The 27,106-nt window shown below is 41.6% G+C and overlaps 1 protein-coding gene and 1 pseudogene across 7 annotated transcripts in view; one reads left to right on the top strand and one right to left on the bottom strand.

Moving 5' to 3' along the window:
- Positions 1-27,106, bottom strand: part of SERGEF (secretion regulating guanine nucleotide exchange factor) — a 219,416-nt gene that overhangs the window by 139,133 nt on the left and 53,177 nt on the right. The window lies entirely within an intron of this gene.
- On the top strand, positions 4,440-6,122 carry LOC119864916 (annotated as a pseudogene).

A 27,106-nucleotide genomic window follows, 5' to 3' on the forward strand; every position in this document is an offset into this window, starting at 1 on the left:
ATTCTATGCTCATGGGCTGAAAAAATTAATATTGTTAAAACGTTCACGCTACCCAAAGCAATCTACAGATTCAATGCAATTCTTATCAAAATTCCAAAGACATTTTCCACAGAAATAGAACAAACAATTCTAAAATTTGTATGGAACCACAAAAGACCCCAAATAGCCAAAGCAATTTCTTTTTTGTTGTTGTTAAGATTTTATTTATTTATTTGAGAGAGAAAGAGTACGAACAGGGAGGAGCAGAGGAGAGGGACAAGCAGACTCCGCGCAGATCCCAGGACCCTGAGATCATGACCTGAGCTGAAGTCGGATGCTTAAATCACCTGAGCCATCCAAGTGTCCCCCAAATAGCCAAACAATCTTATGAAAGAACAAGGCTGGAGGTATCTCACTCCCTGACTTCAAACTATATTACAAAACTATAGTAATTAAGACAGTATACTACGGTATTGGCATAAAAACAGACAAATAGATCAATGGAACATGACAGAGAGCCCAGAAACAAACCTATGTGTATATGGTTAATTAATTACTGAGAAAGGAACCAAGAATATGCAACGAGGAAAAGATAGTCTCTTCAATAAATTATGTTTGAAAACTGCAAAAGCCATAAGCAAAAGAATGAAACAGGACCATTATCTGATACATCATACACAAAAATTAACTGAAAATGGATTAAAGATGCACATATAAGACCAAAAACATAAAACTCCTAGAAGAAAACATGAGCAGTAAGTTCCTTCATGTCAATCTTGATTTTTTTTATTTGACTCCAAAAGCAAAAACAACAAAAGCAAAAATGAAAAAGCAGGATGACAAACTGAAAATCTTCAGCACAGCAAAGGAAACCATCAACAAAATAAAAAATCAACCTACCAAATAGAAGAAAATATTTGCAAACCATATACTTGATAAGGGGTTAATATCCAAAATATATTAAAAGCATACAATTTAAGAACAAAACAACCGAATTTAAAAGTTGGCAGAAGGGGCACCTGGGTGTCTTAGTCAGTTAAAGTGTCTGGCTCTTGGTTTTGGCTCAGGTCATAATATCATCTCCATGTGGGGAATCTGCTCTCAGTGGGGTGTCTGCTTAGGATTCTCTCCTGCACCTCCCCTCACTCGCACATGCACACTCTCTCTCTAAAATGAGTAAATTTTTTTAAAAATTAAATAAAAGTTGGCAGAGGATCTGAATAGCCATGTTTCTAAAGAAGGCATACAAATGGCCAACCAGTACATGAAAAGATGGTCAACATCATTAATCATAAGAGAAATGCAAATCAAAACCACAATGAGGTGTTATCTCACCCCAGTCAGAATGGCTATTATCAAAAAGACAAGAAATAACAAGTGGTGGTGAGAATGTAGAGAAAAGGGAGCCCTTGTGCACTATCGAAGAGAATATAAATTGGAGCAGGCAGTATGGAAAATGGTATGCCAGTTCCTCAAAAAAAATAAAAATAAGAATTATCCTATGATCCAGTGATCCCACTTCAGTGTATCTATCTGAAGTATATAACAACACTAACTCGGAAAGATTAATGCATTCCCATGTTCACTGCAGCATTATTTACAACAGTCAAGATACGGAAACAACCTAAGGGTTGGTCCATCAATAGATGAATGGATAAGGATATGGTATAAATACATACATATATATACACACACATATGCACACTATAAATACATACATACACACAATGGACTATTATACAGTCATGAAAAAAGGACATTTGTGACATTATAGATGTCCATTATAGATGGACCTTGAGGGTATTATGTTAGGTAAAATAAGTCAAACAGAGAAAAGCAAATACCATATGATCTCACTTATATGTAGACTCTAAAAAACAAAAAATAAAACAAAAAAACTAAGCTCATAGCTACAGAGATCAGACTGTAATCATCAGAGGTAGGGAGTGGGGGTGGGCAAAAGTGGTGAAGGTACAGGCAGGTACAAACTTCCAGTTATAAAATAAATAAATCATAGGGATGTAATGTATAGCATGGTGACGTAGTTAATAATATTGTATTGCATATTTGAAAGTTGCTGAGAGTAAATTTTAAAAGTTCTCATCACAAGAAAAAGAATTCTGTAACCATGTACAGTGACAGATGTTACCTAGACTTACTATAGTGATCACTTTGCAATACACACAAATATCAAAACATTATGTTGTATACCTAAAACTAATATAATGTATGTCAATTATAACTCAATTTTTTAAAAGATTTTATTTATTTATTCATGAGGGACACAGAGAGAGGCAGAGACATAGGCAGAGGGAGAAGCAGGGTCACCATGGGGAGCCTGATGTAGGATTTGACCCCAGGACCCTGGGATCATGCCCTAAGCCAAAGGTAGGCGCTTAACCACTGAGCCACCCAAGTGCCCCAATTATAACTCAGTTTTTAAAAAGTGTTAAACAGTACCTTGGAAGCAGACAAGAGCAAGATATTAATTGTACTTAGCTCTAGAAGAAGTCCACAAATGTAGCAAAGAGAGAGAGAGAGAGAGAGAGAGAGAGAGAAGTGAAGAGATTGGCTGCCAGGATTATTCTGCAGTGTGACACTGGAAAGGATAATTAAGTTCTCTGAGCCTCAGTTTCCTTATCTATAAAATAAGGGGGCCAGAGTAAATATTCTCTGAAGCTCCATGCCATCATTCAAATATCAACATCCTCTAATGTGCCAAAAGCATTACATAATATCTTAGTAGTCATATCAGCATTATTATTCCAATCCAAAGTAACCCTAATAATAACATTTACATTTATAGAGTTCTTCACAGTTGTCAATGTGTTTTCACATGCATTTCTCATCTGACAAGTAACAGGGCAGCATTTTTTCCGTGTTCTAATAAAGAAGGCTAGCCCCTTAGTCAAGGTAAGGAAATAGGAAGCCTCCAGAACTCTATGGCCTACATTCTGGTCCTGGTGTGGTTCTGGCCAAGGAAACCAGCAAGATCCCTCACACAAAACAGACCCCCAGATTTAGGAATGCCATTTAATAGAGTTAAGGATGATAAGAGCATTTTATTTATTATTTTAAATAGTTTATTTTTTTATTTGAGAGAAAGAGAGCACAAGTAGCGGGAGGAACAGAGGAAGAAGCAGGTCCCTCTCAGGACCCCGGGATCATGACCTGCGTTGAAGGCAGACGCTTAACCAGCTAAGCCACCCAGATGCCCCAACAAGAGCATTTTAAATATTTTACTTATTTACTTATTTATTTATCTATTTATCTATTTTTAAGTAGGCTCCATGTTGAGGGAGCTTGAACTCACGATCTAATGTGGGGCTTGAACTCACTGTGATTAAGACCTGAGCTGAGATCAAGAGTCAGACACTTTACCAACTCCACCTAGGTGCCCCTTTAGATTTTTATTTTTATTTTTTTATTTAATAATCTCCACACCCAACATGGGACTTGAACTAACCCCAAGATCAAGAGTCACATGCTCCTCCAACTGAGCCAGCCAAGTGCCCCAAAAATCCCTTTCCCATTTGAGGGATATAGGCAATTTTCAAATGAGATGCTTCAGACAGATAGGCATCTGTCACTATACTAGTGCTCAGCATAGGGATTAAGGACTAAAATGTAAACTTTAATAATTCTTGCCATACTAAATATGTGTCAAGAGCTGTTAAAAAGTCTATATCCCTTGATCCAGGAATCTTATTTCTAGATATCCTTCCTGAGAAAATAATCAGAGATGTGACCAAAAATTCAGGTACAGGTATACCTCGTTTTCTTGTGCTCCTCTTTATTGTACTTTGCAGATATTGCTTTTTTGCTTTGTTGGGGGTTTTTTTGTTTTTGTTTTTGTTTTTACAAATTGAAGGTTTGTGGCAATACTGCTTTGAGCCAGTCTGTCAACACAACTCTTCCAAAAGCATTTGCTCACTTTATGTTTCTGTGTCACATTTTGGTAATTCTCTGAATATTTCAAACTTTTTCATTATTCTTATATTTGTTATGATGATCTGTGATCAGTCATCTTTGATGTTGCTATTGTAATTGTTTGGGGATGCCACAAACTGTACTTATATAATAAAGTCAACTTATGGATGCCTGGGTGGCTCAGTGACTGAGGATCTGCCTTTGGCTCAGGTTGCGATCCCAGGGTCCTGGGTTCAAGTCCCCCATCAGGCTCCCCACAGGGAGCCTGCTTCTCCCTCTGCCTATGTCTCTGCCTCTTTCTCTGTGTGTCTCTCGTGAATAAATAAAATCTTTAAGATAGATAGATGACAGATAGATAGATAGATAGATAGATAGATAGATAGATAGATGATAGATAGATAGATAGATAAATAAAGCCAACTTAATAAATGTGTGTTCTGACTGCTTCACGAACCAGCTGTACCCCCATCTCTCTTCTTCTCCTTGGGTCTCCCTATTCCCTGGGACACAAAAATATTGAAATTAGACCAATGAAAAACCCTAAAGTGGCCTCTAAGTGTTCAAGTGAAAGGAAGAGTCACACACCTCTCACTTTAAATCAGAAGCTAGAAATGATTAAGCTTCCTGGGGAAGCATGTCGAAACCTGAGATAGGCTGAAAGCTAAGCCTCCTGTGCTAGTTAGCCAAGTTGTGAATGTAAAGGAAAAGTTCTTGAAGAAAATTCGGAGTTCTATTCCAATGAACACACAAATTGTAAGAAAGTGAAAAAGCCTGATTGCTGATAGGGAAGAAGTTTTAGGGGTCTGGATAGAAGATCAAACCAGAGGCAACATTCCCTTAAGCCAAAGGCTAATCCAGAGCAAGGCCCTAACTCTCTTCAATTCTATGAAGGCTAGGAAAGGTGAAGAAGCTACAGAAGTCTGAAGCCAGCAGAGGTTGCTTCATGAGGTTTAAGGAAGGAAGCCATCTCCATAATCAAAGTTCAAGTGAGTGCTAATGTTGAAGCTTCAGCAAATTACCCAAAAGATCTAGCTAAAATAATCCTAATGAAGGTGGCTGCACTCAACAAAAGATTTTCAGTGCAGGTGAAACAGGCTTCTGCTAGAAGCAGGTGTCATGTAGGACTCTCATAGCTAGAGAGAAGGCAAGGCCTGGCTTCAAAGCTTTAAAGGGCAGGCTGACTCTATTGTTAAGGGCAAATGCAGCTGGTGACTTGCAGTTGAAGCCAACGCTCATTTACCATTCCAAAAATCCTAGGGCCTTTAAGAATTATGCTAAATCTACTCTGCCTACGCTCTGTAAATGGAACAACAGAGCTTACATGATAGCACATCTGTTTACAAACTGGTTTACTGAATATCTTAAGCCCACTGTTGAGACCTACTGCTCAGAAAAAAAGGTTACCATCAAAATGCTACTGCTCATTGACAATGCACCTGGTCACCCAAGAGCTCAGATGGAGAGGTACAATAAGATGAATGCTGTTTTCATGCCTGTAAACACAACATCCATTCTGCAGCCCATGGATCAAGGAGTAATTTTGACTTTCAGGTCTCATTACCTAAGAAATACAATTCCTAAGGCTACAGCTGCCACAGACAGTGACTCCTCTGATCTATCTGGGTTAAAGTAAATTGAAAACCTTTTGGAAAGAATTCATCATTCTAGATGCCACTAAGAACATTTGTGATTCATGGAAAGAAGTCAAAATATCAATATGAACAGGAGTTTACAAGAAGCTGATTCCAATTCCCATGGATTTTGAGGGGTTCAGGATTTCAGTGTTGGAAGCAATTCCAGAGTGGTAGAAATAGCAAGAGAACGAGAATTAATAGACCCTGAAGATAGAACTGAATGGCTGCCATCTCATAATAAAACTTGAGCAGATGAGGAGTTGCTTCTTAGGGCTGAGCAAAGAAAGTGGTTTCTTGAAATGGAATTACTCCTGGTGAAGATGCTGTGAAGATTGTTGAAATGACAACAAAGGATTTAGAATGTTACATAAACTTAGTTGATAAAACAGCAGCAGGGCTTGAGAGGATTGACTCCAATTTTGAAAGAAGTTCTACTTGGGTGAAATGCTATCACACAGCACCGCATGCCACAGAGAGATCATGAGTGAAGGGAAGAGCCAATCAATGCGCAAACTTCATTGTTCTCTTATATTAAGCAAACTCCCACCTCCAGCAGCCACCATCCTGATCAGTCAGTAGCCATCAATCATCGAAGTAAGATGCTCCAGCAAAAGATTGGAACTGACTGAAAGCTCAGACGATGGTTAGCACTGTATAGCAATACAGTATTTTTTAATTAAGGCACATGCATTGTTTTTTTAGACATGTTTGCACGCTTAACAGACTACAGTAGAGTGTAAACACAACTACTATGTGGGATGGGAAACCAAAAAATTCATTTGATTCATTTTATTGTGATATTCCGCTTTAACGGTCTGGAACCAAACCTTAAATATCTCCGAGGTAATTATGTTGATCATGGCACAATTTTTAGTAGCAAAAATCTGGACCTAAATTTCCAAATTTAGAGTTGGATGTGAACTGTGCCACATCCAAATAATGGAATGTTACTTTTTAATGTTCAGTAATTATTTTATAGAATATTTAATAGTGCGGAGGAAATGTGCCCCATATAACTGCAGGTGGAAACTGTGGATATAAAGCAAACATACAATACACATACCTAGTTTAAAAAAAAAAAACACATGCAGAAGATGGAAAACGCATTAGAATGTTATAAATAGTTTTCTCTAGGTTGTAAAGTTATGATGATTTTGATGTTCTATAATTCTACAATGAGCATGCACTATTTTTATAGCCAGAAATTTTAAATTAAAAAATCTTTGTCCTATCTACATCCCAGAGTAGTGATAAAAACAAATATAAGGGATGAGCTTTCTAACAGTGAGGATGACCCTAAAATGGAATCTGTGGGGGAAGGACCCAAGTAATATTGTGCGATCACATGGCCCCTGATGGTAACCTAGAATTCTAGAGCCCTCTATGAAATCCCTGCATTGTGTCCTGCATTGTTAGCAGGACAGGGCTGGGCTGGGTCAGTCCCACCCTTTCTGCCTACTGCCTTAATGTTCAGGGATAAAGCAAGAAGTCGGTGGCCAAGAAAGATCCTGTAGGGAACCAACCCTAGCAGCCAATGGCAATTGTGCCCTTACCAGCTACTAACTCCCTAAGTGGCAAAGGCCCTTCTGGTCACCAAACATGTTGCTGGGACCTCTGCTACTGGCTCTAGGATACAGTGCTCATGGTAACATCAATCCTCAAACACAATCCTCAGATATTCTTTGTTTGGCCCACCAAGCATTTTAAAAGATAATATACCTGAGTAAAGGTTTGGCTCGGTCACAGTACAGTATAAGCAGCTTAACTTAGACCTACACCCCTACAGGCACCACAGCTGGGACAGATGGGAAACCCAGGACTCAAAGGACAGCGATTTATTCAAGGCCATGCAGCAAGTTATTGACAAACTGGGTCTAGAACCTGGGTGTCCTGATTGCCAGTTCAGTGGGTTACATTACAGAATCCTTGACTCTCCAGAGGTTCTAGACCCCTTATATTAGGGGACACCCCAGACAATTCCACCTCCTGTGGGTCTCTTTGCTGAGGATCACAGGAGACTTTAGTTATTACTTTAGGTTACCAGTGACCGAAACATGGGGAAAGAAGAAGTTCATATTCGGGACTCAGGAATGATTGACGGTGGGCAAACAGGAAAAGACAGGACATGCTAGTAATGAGGGGTCAAGGAGACAGAAGAGCCCCTGCTTCTTCAGGATGGGTGATAGCAAACCACATTGAAGAAAGTGAACACGGCACCTTAATGGTAAGTTGATGCTTGAGCAAAGCTGCAATCATCATGCTGCTCACCAGAGAAGACAGGAAGGAGTACAGAGGAAACGGAATTGATGAAATGAAGGAGTCAGGCAAAGGTAGCAAGCCACTTCGGCCTTGGTTTCTTGGTCCTCCCCCCTGGCTGGGTTGTAGCCTTGCTCTCATCATGGTGATGAGCGCACAATAATGTGATAAGCTCTGAATGAGCGATTGCTGCTTTCTGGACTTCCTCTCTAAAATGGTGACTGTTACCTGGGGAAGGGGCAGGAGTTCAGTGATGTGCTGTATTTTCCCTATCACTCCTTATTTTCCTGGTCTCAGAAAACAAGTGATAAAAGAGTGGACGGTAGGGCAGGGGTAGGAGGAATAGAGCAGGGAGGCAAGGAGAGGGGGAAAGGAAGATTAGGACAGAGGAAAGAAGGAAGAGTAGAAAAGCAGATAAACAAAGTGAGATGACAAGGCAGGAAACAAGAGTTTTTGCTTTCTAACTTAAGAAGGAAGATGGAGGGCAGCCCCCGTGGCTCAGCGGTTTAGCGCCGCCTTCAGCCCAGGGCCTGATCCTGGAGACCCGGGATCGAGTCCCACATCAGGCTCCCTGCATGGAGTCTGCTTCTCCCTCTGCCTGTGTCTCTGCCTCTCTCTCTCTCTGTCTCTCATGAATAAATAAAAATAAAATCTTTAAAAAAAAAAAAAAGGAAGATGGACTTTATTATTCTGATTTCTATCCACCCACCGACCTGTCTCCGCCTCCCTCTCCAGGCTGTGGGCTTCTGAGGTCATGAAGCATTAAGGTACATCAGGCAAGCGCATTTTTGCGTGGACAGAAAAATCCGCCTCTCTTCAGCACCACGTCTTGCACCAGAACACTGTGAACTGCCATGAGTCTTCTCAGCTTGGGAGGACTGCTAACAACGGTGAATTAATTTGGCGGTTTCACTGCACAGAAGCTGAGGTGCCACCTCACTGCATGAATACAGTGTGCTGCTGGCTTCCTCTGGATCATCAGGTGTGCCCAGGCATCACAGGCTGCATGACTCCTGAGGGATTCCTGAGGATCTAGGCAGTGGGGGCGGGGGGGGGACGCCAATGAGCCAGCAGGAAGCAAAGACCCAAAGGGTATTCCCAAAGTGCAAACACACAGAAAAGGCCAGCCTCCAGGTCAAATTCATAGTCAGTGGAACCCTGTCCACCTGTTCTATTCTAGACTTGGTCATTCCCCTTGAGAAAACCTCTTTGATAACGGTGTTGTCAGTTCCTTTCTCAACTTGCACGTAATGATCAGACATCACAGGACACGGGACCAAGAACACCACCACAAAGATGCTCAGCAATATTTGGAAAGGAGGAGGAGCACGGTTATTTGCTTGTTTTATTTGTAATTAAAGGTGTTAACTCCAGAGGAAAGAGCCCCAGAAAAATCCTTTCTAATAACCCAGTCAGTGCACTCTCCTTAAATCCTTTCTAATAGTGCACTTTCCAGCCTGGCTGCTCCTTCCCTCTTCCAATCTAGCAAAGAAGGAGAGAGCTCAAGGGGCTTAGCAGATCAGTGGAGTCCATTCTAGAAGGCTCACTAGGAAAGCTGGAAGAGCACTTTTCAGAACAAAGAAAGTCAGAGGAAATCCAAGCCACCCGGCATCCTCAGCACTCTTCTCAATGTGCTAATGGGCTAATATCCCAAAATGCCAACAAGGCTGCCGAGGGTAGTGAAAACATGGTGCAGGGATCCCTGGGTGGCGCAGCAGTTTGGCGCCTGCCTTTGGCCCGGGGCGCGATCCTGGAGACCCGGGATCAAATCCCACATCGGGCTCCCAGCATGGAGCCTGCTTCTCCCTCTGCCTGTGTCTCTGCCTCTCTGTCTCTCTCTGTGTGACTATCATGAATAAATAAATAAAATCTTAAAAAAAAAAAAAAAAACATGGTGCACTGGGAGTCAAGACATCTGGGTGGCAGGCCAGCTCTGTCACTGACTTGCTGTACAGCCTTAGACCGGGTACTTAGCATCTCTCCATCTATGAAACAGGGATGATGAGTACCTAGTATTATTGCCTGTTAGAATTTCATATATATGGAATCATGCTCTGTGTACTCTTTTGTGTAAGGGTTCTTTCACTCAGAATAATGTTTTTGAGATTTCATTCATTATTGTTGGAAGTATCATTTTTCTCCTTTTGAACTACATGACTATATTACATTTCTTTATCTATTCTCCAGTTAATGGATGCTTGAACTGTGCCCAGTTTGGGACCATTATGAATAAAGATTCTACTTTCTGTCTTTATCTGACTACCATAGGTACCTCAAATAAGTGAAATCATTCAGTATTTGCCTTTTATGATTGGCTTATATCACTTAGCATAATTTCCTTAAGCTTTGTTCATGTTGTAGTACATAACAGAATTTCTTTCCTTCTTAAGGCTCAATCACATTCCACTGAATGTCTATACCACATTTTGCTTATCCATTCATCTGCTGATAGACACCTGGCTGCTTCCACCTGTTGGCTCTTGTGAAATGCTGTTATGAACACTCTTCAAGATCCTGCTTTCAATTCTTTGGAATACATACCCAGAAGAAAAATTGCTGGATCATATGGTAGTTCTATATTTAATACTTTGAGGAACCACCAGACTGTTTTCCACAGCAGCTGTACCATTTTACATTTCTACCAACAGTGAATGAGAGTTCCAAATTCTCTACATCCTGGCCAACACTTGTGACTTTCTGTTTTTTGGGCTTTTTTGTTATAGCAGCCATCCTAATGAGGTGAAGTGGTATCTCATTGTGGGTTGTTTTTTTTTTTTTTTTTTTTTTTTTTGAAGTATGGCTGACATATAATGTTATGCTCATTTCAGATGTACAATATAGTGATTTGACAATTCTAATTGTTACACAATGCTTACAACAATAAATGTAGTTAGCATTTGTCACCATGTAATTGTGGTTTTAAGTTGCATTTCCCTACTGATTAGTGGTGGGTATCTATTTATATGCTATTAGCCATTAGTATATCTTTATTTTTTTAAGATTTATTTATTTGAGAGAGAGAAAGAGAAAAGCACAAGTGGAGTAGGAGGAGCAAAGGGAGAGGGAAAGAATCTCAAGCAGACTCCCCAACTCAGGGCTTAATCTCACAACCCTGAGGTCATGACCCAAGCGTAAACCAAGAGTCGGACAATTAATGACTGAGCCACCCAGGAGTTCCTGTATATCATCTTTTTTTTTTTAAGATTTATTTATTTATTTATTTATTTATTTATTTATTTATTTATTTATTTATGATAGACATAGAGAGAGAGAGAGAGAGAGAGATTGAGAGAGAGAGGCAAAGACATATGAGGAGGGAGAAGCAGGCTCTATGCCGGGAGCCCAACGCGGGACCCCATCCCGGGACTCCAGGATCATGCCCTGGGCCAAAGGCAGGCGCCAAACCACTGAGCCACCCAGGGATCCCCCCTGTATATCATCTTTAAAGAAATATCTATTCGAGTCTTTTGCCCATTTTTTAATCAAGTTATTCGTACTTTTGTTGTTGACATACTATAGTTTTATAGCAAAGCTTCAAGTCAGGCAAAGTAAATCCTCCAATTCTATTCCCTCTCAAGATTGCTTTGGCTATTCAAGGTCCTTTACATTTCCATGTACATGTTAGAGTCAGGTTGTCAATCTCTCCTCTTAAAAAAGCCATCTGGGATTTTGAATAGGATTGCTTTAAATCCACAAATCTATTTGGGGAGAACTGACAATAACATTGAGTCTTTTGATCCATGAATATGATATATCTCTCCATTTATTTAGGTCTTCTTTAACTTCTCATAGGACTGTTTTGTAGTTTTTATGTACAGGTCTTCTGCATTTTTTTTTTTTGCTAATTTTATTATCAATATTTTATGCTTTTTTAAAGAATTTTAAAATAAATAATTTATTTATGTTTTTTAAGAAGACTCTACACTCAGTGTGGAGCCCAACACAGGGCTTGAACTCATGACCCCAAGATCAAGACCTGAGCTGACATCAAGAGTTGGACACTTAACTAAGCCACCCAGGCACCCCAAAAATTGCTCTTTAAAGATCTTCCAATTATTTGCTACTGCTATATAAAAAATATAATCAATTTCTGAATGTTGACTTTGTATTTTGTTAAATTCACTTCTTGGTTCTAATAGTTATTTTATAGATTCCTTAAGATTCTCTATTCTAATGGCATGATTGCCATCTGTGAATAAAAACAGATTTGCTTCTTTTCTCTTTTTTCAAAGATTTGATTTATTTATTTGAAAGAGAGAGCAAGAGAGAGCATGGACAGGGAGTGGGGAGAGGGAGAAGCAGGCTCCCTGCTGAGAAAGAAGTCTGACATGGGACTGGATCCCAGGACCCCGGGATCATGACCTGCGCCAAAGTCATATGCTTAACCAACTGAGCCAACCAAGTTCCCCTGCTTATTCTTTTCTGATTGCTAAGCCTTATATTTCCTTTTCTTACTTTATGGCACTCATTAGAACATCCATCCAGTATAATATCAAACAAAAAAGATAAAACACACTGCTTTATTCTGATCTTACGAGAAACACTTCCCATCTTTCATCATTAATTGTGACATTTACATTCTATAAATATCCTTTATTAGATTGCAAAAGTTTCCTTCTACTTCTTTTTTTTTTTTTTTAAGTAGGCTCCATACCCAGCATGGAGCCCAACATGGGGCTTAAACTACAACCCTGAGATCAAAACTTGAGCTGAGATCAAGAGTCGGATACTTAGGGACACCTGAGTGGCTGAGTTGGTTAAGCATCTCTGATTCAGGTCATGATTCCAGGGTCCTGAGATCAAGCCCCAGGTTGCATCGAGCTCCATGCTCGGAAGAAAGTCTGCTTCTCCGTCCTCCTCTTCCCTGGTTTATGTGTGCATGCTCTCTGTCTCAAAAAAATAAATAAAATCTTAAAAAAAAAAAAAAAAGAGTTGCATGCTTAATGGACTGAGCCACCCAGGTGCCCTAGTTCCCATCTTTTTCTAATTTGCCAAAAGTTTTTAATCACAAATGGATGTCAATTTTTTCCAGCTTTATTGAGGTATAATTGATGAATAGAAATTGTATATATTAAAAATATACAAAATGATTTGATACAGACATATATTGTAAAATGATTACCACAATCAAGCTAATTAACACATCCAACACTTCACCTAGTTACTATTTTTATGTGTATGTGTGTGGTAAGAATATTTAAGATCATGTTTAGCATACTTCAGGTATGTAATACAGTATTATTAACTACAGTCATCATACTATACATTAATCTCCAGAACTTATTCATTCCATATAACTGAACCTTTTGTACATTTTGACCAAAAACTCCCTATTTCCCCACAATGGCAACCACCATTCTATTCTGCTTTTATGAGTTCAACTTTTCTAGATTCCACATTTAAGTGAGATCATGCAATACTTGCCTTTTTGTGTTTGTCTTATTTCACTTAGCATAATGTCCTCCAGGTTCATCAATATTGTCACAAATGGCAGGGTTTCCTCTTTTTTTTCAGGGATGGATCATATTCCTCTGTGTATGTGTGTGTGTGTGTGTGTGTGTGTGTGTGTGTGAGAGAGAGACAGTTTCTTTATCCATTCACCCACTAATGGATATTTAGGTTGTTTCAATATTCTTAGCTTTTGTGAATAATGCTGCAATCAACAGAGAGATGCTGATATCTTTCAAGATACTGATTTCATTTCCTTTGGATATATACCCAGAAGTGGGATTGCTGGACCATATGGTAGTTCTATTTTTCATTTTAATTTTTAAGTTTTTGAGGAAATTTCATACTGTTTTCCATAATATATGTACCAATTTACATTCCCATTAACTGTGTACAAGGGTTCCCTTTTCTTCACATCCTTGTCAACATTTATTATCTGTCTTATTGTCTTTTTTTTTAAAGATTTTATTTATTTATTCATGAGAGACACAGACGGAGAGAGGCAGAGACATAGGCAGAGGGAGAAGCAGGCTCCATGCAGGAAGCCCAATGCGGAATTCGATCCCAGAACTCCAGGATCACGCCCTAAGCCAAAGGCAGACACTCAACTGCTGAGCCACCAGGCATCCCAGTCTTGTCTTATACCTAAGACTTATACAGTGATACCACATTGCAATTTTCTCACATTTTTCTGCATCTATTAAAATGTTTATATGGTTTCACTCCTTTATTTTATTAGTATGGAGAATTATATTCTTTTTTTTTTCCCCAAATGTAAAAGCAAATTTTCATTCCTGGGATAATACAGCCTGGTCATGACAAATTATCTTTATTATATACTGTCAGATTTGATATACTAATATTTTGTTAAAGATTTTTGTGTCTATGTTTATGAAAGATTCTAGTCTATAATTTTTGTTTTTTGTAATGTCTTTGTTGGGTTTTGATATCAACTATGCCAACCTTCACAAAATGAGTTGGGAAGTGTTCACTCCTCTTCCTCTATTTTCTGAAAGAGTTTGTGTAAAAATTGTTTTTCCCTTGAATATCTGACAAAATTTACCAGTTAAACCATCTAGTTTCAAAGTTCTTTGTGGGAAAATTTTCAGTAATAAATTGATTTCTTTAACAGATATATGGTTGTTAGGATTATCTATTTCATCTTGTGTCAGTTTTGGTAAGTTGTATTTTTTTTCTTTTTCAGAAAATTCATCCATTGTATCTAATTTGCCAAGTCTATTGGCACAGTGTTGTTCAGAATATTGCTTTAATATCCTTTAATTTCTGTAGTATCTGTAGTGACATACATGCTTTCGTTACTGATACTGGTATTTTGTGATCTCTTCCTCTTTTTTCTTATTAGTCCAGCTAGGGCTGCATAAATTTTGTTGATATTTTCAAAGAATTGCTTTTGGTTTTGTTATTTTTCTCTATTTTTGTCTGTTTTCTATTTTCATTCATTTCTGCCCTTACCTTTATTATTTCCTTCTTTCTACTTATTTTGCATTTACTTTTCTTTTTTTCAGCTTCTAAAGATGGAACATTAAGTCACTGAATCTTGTCCTTTCTTCTTCTCTAATATACATTTAAAACATAAATTTCCCTCAAGGCATTGCTTTAGCTATATCCCACAAATGTTGATGTGTTCTATTTTTATTATCATTCACTATGAAGTTTTTAAAAATCTTTTCATTTTGAAATAAATTCAGAGACAAGTTACAAGAACAATATGAAGAACTCCTGTTTACCCTTTACTCATATTCCCTAAATATTACCATTTTACCTTCTTTGCTCTATATTATCTCCCCTCTCTTTCTCCATTTTTTTTCTGAACCATCTCTAAGGAATTTGCCAAACTGATGCCCTACCACTCCAAAATACATTAGTGTATTTATCAACCAAACCGTCAATACCCTCTACAGAGCAACAATTCAACCACCTAACTAAAAAGTTAACACTGGTATGTAACCAAAAACAAAACTTCAGACTCCATTTAGGTTTCACCAATTGTTCCCATAATGTCCTTTATAAGAAAAAGATCCACACATTTCATTTAGTTGCCCTGTCTCTTTTGAGTCCTTTTGATCTGGAACTATTCCTCAATCTTTCCTTGACCTTCAGGACCTTCATATTTATGAAGAATGGGCCTGCTTTTGGTCACTCTCCAGTTCCTTCAGCTATTTCTTTTTTACATTTTTGTCTGAGTTTACACTTGTTTTCTGTGGGAGAGTTGGTCCAAAAGAACTCCTCCACTATTACCAGAAATGGAATCAGGTTGGAATTTAATGCTCTTCTGACTACAGATCTGACATGAAAAACATGCCTGTCTTTGTTTGACTAGCATGAGAGTTCTTATAGCTACAAAACAGTTCCATTATGCAGCCTCATAGCATTTCATATAATTTTCTCAAGTATCTATTTTTTATTATTATAATGAAGTGATGCCTATATAGAGTTAAAAAATCAAATAGTACAGAAAGGTATCAAATGAAAAGAAGAAATCCCCCTCCTAACATTAAAAGAATTACCTTTAATGAGGAGACTTTCTCTACTCTCTGCTTGGCATACCAGTAGTAAGAAAAATAAAGGAAACGCTGGCCAGGAATCAAAAGAGAGACATTTTCTTTTTTTTTTTTTTTTAATTTATTTTTTATTGGTGTTCAATTTACTAACATACAGAATAACCCCCAGTAAGAGAGACATTTTCTTTATCCATTCATCCATCAATGGACATTTAGGTTGGAAATCAAAAGCTTTAATTGGAAGTACAGGAAACAAATTAAAGATGAGATGGGAATGGGAGAATTTATATACTATATTCGGATTTTATACTACTATATTCCAGTCCTGATCTTAAATTCTAAAACTGGCTTTAGGTACATCACTTATGCAAAAAGTATTTACTCAGCTCCTAGTACTATATTTAACTGCTCTATGCCTCAGTTTCCTTATCTGAGAAATGCATACAGCACTACGCATCTTTTCTATTTGTCTCATAGGCAGGAGAAAAATTATGCAATATTTTATGTTTGAATTGCCAGAAGTTGAACACATAATACAAACATAATAATATATCAGGTATTAAACCTCTGGAAAAATGAACTATGGAAATCAAAAGCCTTAGTTGGAATATAAGAGACAAATTAAAGATGGGATGAGAATGGAAGAATCTATACTCTCTATTTGGTTTTATACTATTATACTGTCTATACCTGCACTGTCCAATATAGTAGGCTACTGTACATGTGGTCAAATTTGAATGAAAGTAAAATGTAAAATTCAGTTCCTCTATCATATTAGCCACATTTCAAGTGCTCAGCAGCCACATGTGGCTATCAGCCACTGGACTGGACTGATACAGACCATTTCCATTATCATAGAAAGTTTTACTGGACAGTACTGACCCATACTATTTTACACTATGCATATTCTTAATTGCCTGATATTAATGTTGTTGCTGAGGAATGAATATACAGCAGCTAGCCTTCCACTATAAAAGAAAACAAAAATTCTCAAACCTAAAAGAAATCTAGATAGGTAAGAGTTCCAGCCAAATCAGAATGGTACTGGGCTTAAGTGCTTTGGAAGACCCTTGGAACTGGTTCTCTTTAGACAGATTAGGAAACTGAAGCCCAGGGAGGCAGAGTTTCTGGTCCCAGGTTCCACAGTGAATTCACATTAGAGTTCAAAATGGAATCCTGGTATTTCATAGCACAGGCTTTGCAGTAGGATCTGTCACTTATTAGCCATGTAGCCTTGGACCAGCAACAACCCCCAAGCCTCACTCCCATCATCTGCAAACTGAGGAATAATAATCCCAACTCTGCTGGGTTGTCATGAAGATTAAAGACATGATGTCTAGAAAGCGTTTGGCAGAAAACCTGGCACTCCACCGGGGCTTGGTGAATGCCACCTGCTGTCATCATTAACTAATATACTGCTCTTTCCATTATACCACAAGCTGATCAGGAGGGCTTTGGCCACCAGATGCATCATCGTCACAGAGCTGGTGAGTGTAGGAAGGAACAGGGAAATTATGCAGCTTGGCAAAATATGCCAGGGGAGTAAATGATAAATGCATTGTACAGCAGCATCTACAGAACTGCTCCCACAAATCCCCATGCAGTAGCAGAAATTGCACCACGAGGGGTGCAAAGGGAAATGTACCATTTGCATGCCTCTGTGTTCTTACCTTTAAAAAGGCATCTGAGGGATAGAGCACCACAGACGGAGGAAGATGTTTATGTTTCTGTAACCCTCATGCTGAGACGACTGGAGGAGTCAGCATTCTGTTCTTGTTCTTCTCCCTCCAGAAGTAATATATCACAACTCTGTTAGCCAGCAACACAGCTATCCTACAGCAAGCCTCTCCAAGCTGGCTTCAGAGTGGGTGGAGCTCTCTCCAAGGCTTCTCCAGGTGCCTCCTGTGTGCCCTAGCCCCTTGCCCCCTGCCAAGCAGGGCATGAGATCCAAAACAACCCTAAAATACAGTGCCCAGTCTGCAGCGCCGTATGCTTTCCTCTGGAAGACCACCACACATGAGGTGATCGGCTATTAGAGTATATAAGTGACTCAAACTCTAAGTGAGAAGAGGTTTCCATTCAGTTCTACAACAAATCCTAACCATGTACTTTCTGACAGGCACTATTGCAATGCACTAATGATATGGCTGCAACCAAGACATGGTATCTGTCCTCAGGCAGATTATATTTGAAATGGCAACTGGAATTGTCCCCCCAAAATTCAAATAGGTAAACTCTAATCTGAGCCTCGAGAAGTAGTACAATTTGGATTTGCAGGTAAGGGAGCTGGGGTTGGGATACTCTGAAACTCATCACTGCAGCCTCTCTGAATGGAAACAAAAGCCCAAGAAGGGACCACAAGGAATTAAAATATCTTTTCAAGGGGTGCCTGGGTGGCTCAGTGGTTGAGCATCTGCCTTCAGCTCAGGTTGTGATCCTGGGGTCCTGGGATTGAGTCCTGTATTGGGCTACCTGCAGGGAGCCTGCTTCTCTCTCTGCCTGTGTCTGTGCCCCTCTCTGTGTGTGTCTCTCATGAATAAATAAATAAATAAAATCTTTAAAAAAAAGATTTTACTTATTTATCATTCATAAATAAATCATTCAGTCACCTCCTTGTCCTCCAGCCTAGGAAACATCATCCAGGTACCTGTATGTCTTCTAGACCACAACACTGCCACCACGTTAGTTCTATTCCCTAGCTGTGTCCTTAGGCAAGTTACTTGGCCAAGTTTCGGCTTCCTCATCTACAAAACGGGGATAAAATAGTATATGCTTCACAGGCATGTGGTAAGAATTGAAAGTGATATTCATAAAATGCTTAGCACAATACATGGTACACAGTTAATGATCAACATATAGGAGTTATCATTATTTCTAAAAAAAAATCCTATTGTTCCAAATCAAATCTATTTTAACTGGGTATTCAAGCCTGCCAACACCATCCTCAGGTTTAGCACCTTGGAAAGAACCAACCTCTTCCATAAACCCTTCAGGAACCTAAAAAGACTTGGGTCTTCTCAACCATCAAACTCAGTTTGGCCCAGCTTTCAAACATCATCTGCTCGATAAAGCTTTCCCAAAGACTCAAGAGACCTAGCCAACAACTCTTCCCTGCACAACCTCTAGATCTCTCAGTTCACAAGTCTTCTTCTCTGACCTGTAGGAGAGATTTAGACTATCAATCACATCTCATTTAGAAAGCTTTAGGACTCTGTGTCCTCCCTGTTGTCACATTCCAAGTCCACAGCTCCAATGCACTCTGGGTACTCAACACATACTGATGGATTAAATTAAGGAACACAAGAATCATGGAAATGATACATATCAAATTCGAGCTCTATGAAGAGGCTCAGTCGGTTAAGCATCTGCCTTCGGCTCAGGTCATGATCCCAGAATCCCAGGATCGAGCCCCATATCGGGGGTAGGGGTTGGTCTCTGCTCAGTGGGGAGTCTACTTCTCCCTCTGTGTGCACTCTCTCCCTCTCTCAAATAAATAAATAAAATCTTTTAAAAATTCCAACTCTATGATAATAGATAACAATTTCCAAAGAGCAATAAGAAATTGAAGTTTCCTGAAAACACAGAGCAGACTGGATATGACAAAGAAATCTACTCACATACTTATATTTATTGCTTCATAGTTTACACAATGCTTTCATATCCACAACATCATTTTGACATCAGCTTGGAAAGGTAGGCCAACTAAGTATTATTATACAGATGTAAAATCTGAAGCTCAGAGAAGTAAAGCGGATTGGCCAAGAATGAAACCACAACATTAAGTCTCTTGATTCTTCCAAGTCCCTCTTCTGTTTGTTGTTCTTTGATACATACTCTATCTTCAAATGATATGCATGCTCCAGGCTATTAATAAAGAAAAAAAAAATCTCACTCTAAAGGAACCACGTGGAAATAAAACCGCAAAGAAGATCCTCAAGAATGACTAAATTACCTTTTTGGAGTGAGGAACTTCCCTCACACAATCCTGGGGGTGCTGGCTACAACGACCTACATTTTGTTCAGCAGCCGTGAGCAACCATCCCCAGCCAGCTGGATCTCCTGAAGTGGTGCATGGCAAGGTCCTCAAGGGAGCTACAAGCAGCCTCCCAGAGCCTGTGAGTGGGCCCCCACTCTGCCTCCTGCTTCCCTTGCCCCTTACACTTCTGGCCTCTTTGAAAAGCCAAAGCTTCACAATTGATTTTCATAGCAGCTGCTCTTTTTGCAAAGACATCTCTGATTTCTTCTATTTCTGCTACCTACAGCCAGTCTCCCCCAGTGCTGCATGGTACCACGCATTCAGGGAAAAGAGCTCCCTTCCAAACACGCATCTGAAGGTGCAGGAGATCCCCACCACCGCTGACAGTGCCCCCACCAAGAGCTGCTGCATCACAAAAGGGAGTTATGTAATCACACAAAAACTAACTTCCCTCTTCTTGTCATAATTCAGTAGTCCCTCCACCATTGGGGGTCCTGGGGTTCTGAGGGCCACATCCCAACAGAATGGCCTAGTTTGGCTTCTTTGGAAGTGACAAAGGCAGTGTTTTCTCTTTATCTACCTTAAGAGGTGCCAAAAAAAAAAAAAAAAAAAGAGGTGCCTAGCAGGCAAGGCCTCAGGGACTCAAGACATTACAGGCCAAGAAGAGGCTGAAACTTGATGGAATTAACCTTTGGAAAGAGGAATGACTACAGGGCTGGCTCCTAAAACAGCCACCTAATATAAAGTACCCAAAGGGGCCTGGAAGACAGGAAGCTGACTTGGGCCTCCAAGCAGGAAACTCCAAGAAGTGGCAACCCTCAGAATCGAGCAGATGGCATTTTGCTGCGGAATCAGCCATTCAGAACAAGGTCCCAGACAGTGACCAGGGTCCAGGACACAGAGTGCAGTCCCTGGGTAATGAGACTGGCAAAATCCATGCCCTGCTCAGGGTAGAGTTTGTGTATAAGTGGAACTGGCACAGAGATCCATCCACCTGGGCAGTGCCAGTGTGGGAGAGAGAGAGAAGATGTTAAAGAAAGACAAAAGGAAGGCCAAGGTTATTAGCCAGCACCCAACAAACTCCAGATCTGGAACCTCAAGAGGGATCAGGGACAAGCTAGGTAGAGGGAAGGTGAAAAAGAGCCTCAGGGACTGCAACTCAACAAAGTCAAGGAAAGTGGGTAATGACACTAAGCAAAGAAAAAGTCTAGAAAGAAAAAAGAATCAGGTTTGTCAGGCTGGATGGCAGGAATACTGAGATGAATGTAAGACATCATCCTTGTTATCTACTTGGGGATGAATAGCAATTGTCCAAGCTGCCAAGGGCAAAGGGAAGCAGAAGAACCAGCATGCACAAAGACTCAAACACCTCAAATATATGATAGTTTTGTTGGTTCGGCACAGATGACATGCAGAATGCAAGGGAGAGACTACTAGAAGGTGAGGCTGGATATTCTGATGGGGGCAGGATCAAGAAGAGCTTATGTCAAACTGGAGATTCTGGACTTCATCCTAGATGGGAAGCCATTGAAAAGGAAGGGCACACATCCATCCCTGTAACAATTATCTGCTGAGCACCATGTGCTAGCCACCAATCAAGGTGATGGAGATTCAGTGGTGAACAAGGCTGATGGCAACCCCAGACCTTATGCTCTATTCTTTGCACCCTGGCTGTGCTTATATGTGGTTATAGACTGTGCTTCTCCTTCCCTTTGAGGACAGAGGCTAGGTCTTATCGTCCTCTATATCCTAAAGGTTTGGCTAAGTTTGTTCTGTGTAGTAGGTTTCCAATAAATGTGTATTGTGGAATACATTTTTTTCTACATTTTTTAGGAGTCTTAACAAAAAAGTAAGGGCATAACAAAATCAGACTTATATTTTAGCATATCATTTTGGCAGCTGGGTGGGAGCAGCTGGGATGAGCAAACTAGAGACAAGGGGTTCTCACTCGAGAGACTGCCACTGAAACTGGGTGATAGATAATGGGGGTCCAAGCTAGAGGCACAGTGGCAGAGATAGAGGCAGTTTTAGTCTCCTGGCCAACCAGCCTTCACAGAGCTTGCACTTCTCTCAAAAAACCACCGCAGCCTCCTTGAAACCTTCACTGGCTTCTGTTTTCACTCTAAACCTCTGCATGGTTTACTTTCACCCTGGGACAGCCCAGTTTTCAAGGTCAAATGCAACAAAAGACAGCTGGTCAGCTCCAGGGTGACCCTGGTGCAGCCTGGGGCAGTTGTAATGCTGCAGAGCATGGTGGTGACACATGAGGTCACTGGGACTTTAAATCGGTGCTGATGAATTTCCTCTGCAGCTGGGAGAAAGCAAGCAAGAAGCATCCTTGCTGTCAACACTGATGGCTAACCTCGACAGGAATCCACGCTCTGTGGCACTACATGGGGGCTGGCCATGGATTACCAAGCATCTGGCCTCTGCTACATTCACTGGTTCTAAGAAGTGTTTATCACAATGTGTAGCTTCTAAGATCTCAAAGTGATTAGGACAGAAGAGCAGCTCTGACCCAAACTTAGAACAAAACTGGTATTTGAAGCACAGAGTACCTCATATGCTATGAACCCAATAACATTTGCACAGCACCTTAGAGTTTATAAAACCCTTATCTATCTCATTTGCATATTTCAATAATCCTGTGGGCAAGATAAAGCAGATATTATTACTCCCACTTCGGAGATGTCTGACCCAACGTCACCTGGATGGTAGGTAATAGAGCAGAAATTCCAAGCCAGGTCTCACTCCACATTCAAGACTGCCCATCAGACCTCCCACTCCAGCCAGCAGTATGGTCTACCACAATCGTGAGTTAACTTCACTGTCCCAGTCCTGGCTGAGGCTACCCTCTTCTTCCTGCTGTTCTCAGAAAACAAGACCCAAAAAAAAAAAAAAAAAAAAGAAAACAAGACCCAGACTGCAAGTTTAGAGAGGGCCACCAGCTCTCTATCAGACCCAACTAAGAGGCCCAGAGTCAGAGCCAGAGCCCAGGGCCACACCGAGTCAGAACTGTCCCAAGAGGAAGCTGTTGTCCAGGGCTGGCAATGAGAAGAACAAGGGCTCTGAGAGCCGAGTTCCAGTCCCTGCACTGTGAAACCAGGTGCTGCATAACCTGAAGCCTGTGACAGCTTTCTCTCTGAACTTCTGCTCCCTTGCCCCTAGAATAAGGGTAGCAACAACTGCCCTGCCCACCATTCATGGGTCAGAACCAATAATAGTGTCTTTCTTCTGCCATTTCCAGGCAGTTGCCAGACTTTGCTGGATGGACTCACTACAGAGTAAAGCTAAATCATCCCTGCCCGGAAGTCTCCCCACATTAACCTCATCATGCCAACAGATAATCTGGCTTTCAATCTAACCAGGATGACTGAAGCCACCTATCAGGGCCTCCCACCCTTTCTTGGCACACTTGCACCAATCCTTTGCTCTGGACCAAGCTGGGCCCTCATTACACATAGATAAATAAGATGGTGTCTGTGCTCAAAGAACTCAATGTTTGATTTAGAGATGGACATATTAATAATTACTGTAGCACTAATAAATACCATGTGACAGCTATTGGGCAGCAACTTTGTCTTTGCTCTAAATTCCTGGCACCTTGTGCTATGCATGGCTTGCAATAAATACTTATTGAATAAATAAAGAAAATTAAGACATACCACGATGACAAAAGGTATATACACGTCAATGAAAGCACTTCTCCACCTCAAAAATTCCATCTTCACATGTCCCCTTTTTTCTTCACTCCTGTGCTACCAGAAAGTGTCCTTGCATCTTGTTAGAACGCACCCTTGCACAGAGATTCCAAGCCTCTCTCATCTCCCTGGGTGCCTTGCTCCAGCTATGCCCCCTGCCTCCTGCATTTTTGCTCACAGCTCGTTCTCTCTCTCTTTCTCTCATTCTGTCCTTTGGCCTTCTCGCATACTCCAGTTTCCACAAGCTCACAAAACTAATTCGAACCAAACTCTCCTCTTCCCAATTCCTGAACTTGTTCTCATCCTCCTTTGGCCACTGAATCTCTGGCAGGGTTGTTCACACCTGCAGCCTGCATTTCTCACCATCCCCTCATTCCCTACGTCCCAGCTTGAGCCTCTCAGAGGTGTCGCCACAACCTCCCAGCTGTCTTTTCTCAGCCTCTGACCTCCCTGACCTCCTTGTTGAAATTTCCTTAGCTTCTGAGAACACTGCAGTTCCTGGCTTGCTTTCTCCCTCTCCTGTCAATACACAGTCTCTATCTGGCTGCTCTTCCTCTGCTTTCCTCCTAATGCAAGTTCTTGCCAAGATTCCCCTGTTATTTTGCATTAGCTCCCTTGAGAAATAATTTAATGTCAAAGCTTCCAATTTAGGAAGCCTTTCCAGTCACCACCTCCCACCCCAACCACCCCCCACCCCAACCCTGCAGGATCCAACAGAACCAGAGGGGCTGAAAATGCAAGAAAGAAAGAAAAGGTCCCCAAGGACATGGGTAGGGATGGGATCATTGTCAGACTCTCTTTCACAGCTTTGTCACATTCAGCTTGTCCTATCACGAACTGATCTTAGCCCTGCCACAAGCTCCTAAGACATGAACTGTCCCACCCTTCTCTGCTCCCCCCATTCGCCTAATGCAGTGCCCAGACAGACAGGCAGACACAAGCATCTGCTCAATAAAAAGAGGAAAACTGAAGATGCACATACATGGCAGCACTTGTTAAGCCCTGAAGCCCTAAGGACTATAAGCCTCATCAACAGGTTCTGTAAGAAACTTCCAGGTTGTCGAGCATATTGCTCTGCAGGACATGTGATGCCCAAATGCCTGTAAACATGCAAATGTTCACACCTGCAGATTCCTGGACTGGCCGGGACCGAGAAGCGCAGACAGTACGGAGGAGCCCCGCGGGCCTGAAGAGGGTCACGCACCTTGGAAACCATTTCTTTCATTCTATTTTAATTTATTCAGTCAGCAAACATCCACTGAGCAACCAGGAGGTACTAGGAGCTTTTCTAGATCCTAGGAACATGGTTTTGAATGAGACAGACAAGGCCCCTGCCATCCTGGACCCGGTATTTTAGTGAGAAGAGATGATAAATATAAATAAGCAAGATAAAGAAGTGCTAGCTGTGTCATACCCTTTACCATCCCTTTCAAACAAAACAGCCCTGTCTGGTGACTCCCTTCTGTCTTCTGAGCGTTCACATGGACAAACCCAGTCCACGGCTTTGACGTTTGTCTGGTGTGATTACTCCTCCCGTCAGGTCAGCAGCAGCAGCGCAGACGTGCTAGCCGTTCCAGCCTCCCAACGAAACAGTCTCTGGGGGGACACTGTTGCCCTATTTGGGGACGCCTCTGAAACCTGCTGCGCCTGGAAGGTTCGGGCTGCGGCGGCTGCACGCTCTCAGGGACCTCGTGCTCCTCTCACAACGGCAGTGACGCTGGAGGTTACCTACCAGAGAGCTACTTGGGAGGCTTTTTCAGGCTGTGCTCAATCCTGTCAGAGCCCTCTGGACTCAGCTGATTGCTGGTGGTAGATTTCTGTGTTATTTAGGGCACCGAAGTCCCACAGTCTTGACACAAACTTAAAATTAGAAATGCATTAAATATAGGAAAGGAGGAAGGTCGCCCAGGAAGGGCAGCCTTCCGAGGGAGCTGCAGGACAAAGACGCCCTGGAAACTTCCAGGTCTGTTAATGGGTTTTGCACAGCATTCGAGTGGTATTTCTCCTTCTGAACTAACCGTGTGGAAAGCACAGGGGACTAGCTCAAGCCTCAGCTGGCACAGCCGAGTGAGTGACTCTGCAGACTAAAAATAGCCTCTTGCCCACTCGTTCTGACAGATCTCAGCCAGACCCAGCGCACAGGTAGGCCCTCCACCAGACAGTTCCGGTCCTGCGGCAAAGTCAGGGCTGACAGCACTCGGGCCTGACAAGTACCCAGTCCTTGGTTCAACTCCTGTTTATTTCCACGATGCCTCTCCTGCTCCAAGGGCTACGTGTGTGTGTGCACACGTGTGCACATGTGCACTGAGCTCCCTGACTGGGATTTGGGGCTCCTCAACCAAACGTGGGCAGAATTTAAACCAGGAACATGACTCAGGACCCTGGCTGCAGACTGAGCCCACAGCGAGGCCCTTAGAAACGCTGGGAACCAGGCTTGTTTGTCTCGGGCCCTCTCCTAATTCCCAGCTGGAACGGCTGGAACGGCCCAGACTCGCTGGGCCTCAGTTTCCTTAACTGTGAGAGGAGGATAATCACTCCAAGTCTGGCCTATTTCACAGCACCACGCTGGGAGCAAATGAGATAAGGTACGTGGAAGTTATTTTCCTTCAGACAGTAACCCTATCAGAAAGATGGATGGCAGTGGCGGGACAGGCTAGACAGGCAGCTAGACCTCAAAGTGACGCTGGTCCACTGGAATGGGCAGGCATTCTGACCGTCCCAGGAGGTGGAACAGATCCAGACTCATGGCTTCAGTTCATGTTGTCCCTTCTGCCTGGAATGTCCTTCTCCCTTTGCCAAACTCCTCCTCATTTCTAAGAACCCAGTTCAAACAACATTTCTGTTCATTGGTGTCTTCAGCATAAATCATCCCCATCTTCCCACTTCCCCGGGCCTTCCGTACACCTCTAATAGCACATCTACTCTGTACAGTAAGGATTTACTTACAAACCTGGAGTTCTTTGAGGGCACAGACATGTATTTATCTCTCAATCCACCTCCCCACCCACCACCACCATGCGGTCAATGCAGGTATGTGGCAGGTGTCAACCAATGTTTACTGGGTTGACTATGAAATAGGCAAGATCCCAAAGCCAAGGAGGAGGTAAACTCAAGAAAGCAGGAAAGGTGGGACAGCACACACAAAGTCCGCAGAAGGGGGTGGCAGGTGGGGAACCCAGAAAGTAGTATCACAGAGGTCCGCCTGCCCCTGGCAATAAGGTCACAGCCACAGGGACAGGAATCAAAGCTGAACTGCAAGTCCTGGGGGGACCAGACGGCAGCATCATACTAAATCCCAGTGACCTAAACTGGAACAGGAGGCCCTGGGGACAAGGAACAAGGGCAGAGAACAGAGCCAAGGCAAAGAGGCAGAGCAAGGCTCAAGTGGTACTATAGCCTAGAACCTCTGGATTAGTTAAAATGCCCAGGTCTGCCACGGTTGAACCAACAGCTAGGGGTCAAGTGATATTGGCTATGACCCTGAGGGCACTCCAGGGGCAGGAGTCATTATGAATTTAAGTAGTGATCATTTCTATAAAATACAAATCAGAAATGGAAAGGACTCTTAGATCTGTAAGAAACCTCAGGAATCACCTGGTCTAACATCCCCCACCCACATATGGGAGAACTGAGGGTATAGGAGGAAAGGGGGCTTGCCCA

This window comes from Canis lupus, chromosome 21, assembly GCF_011100685.1.
Source record: "Canis lupus familiaris isolate Mischka breed German Shepherd chromosome 21, alternate assembly UU_Cfam_GSD_1.0, whole genome shotgun sequence".
Lineage (NCBI taxonomy): Eukaryota > Metazoa > Chordata > Mammalia > Carnivora > Canidae > Canis > Canis lupus.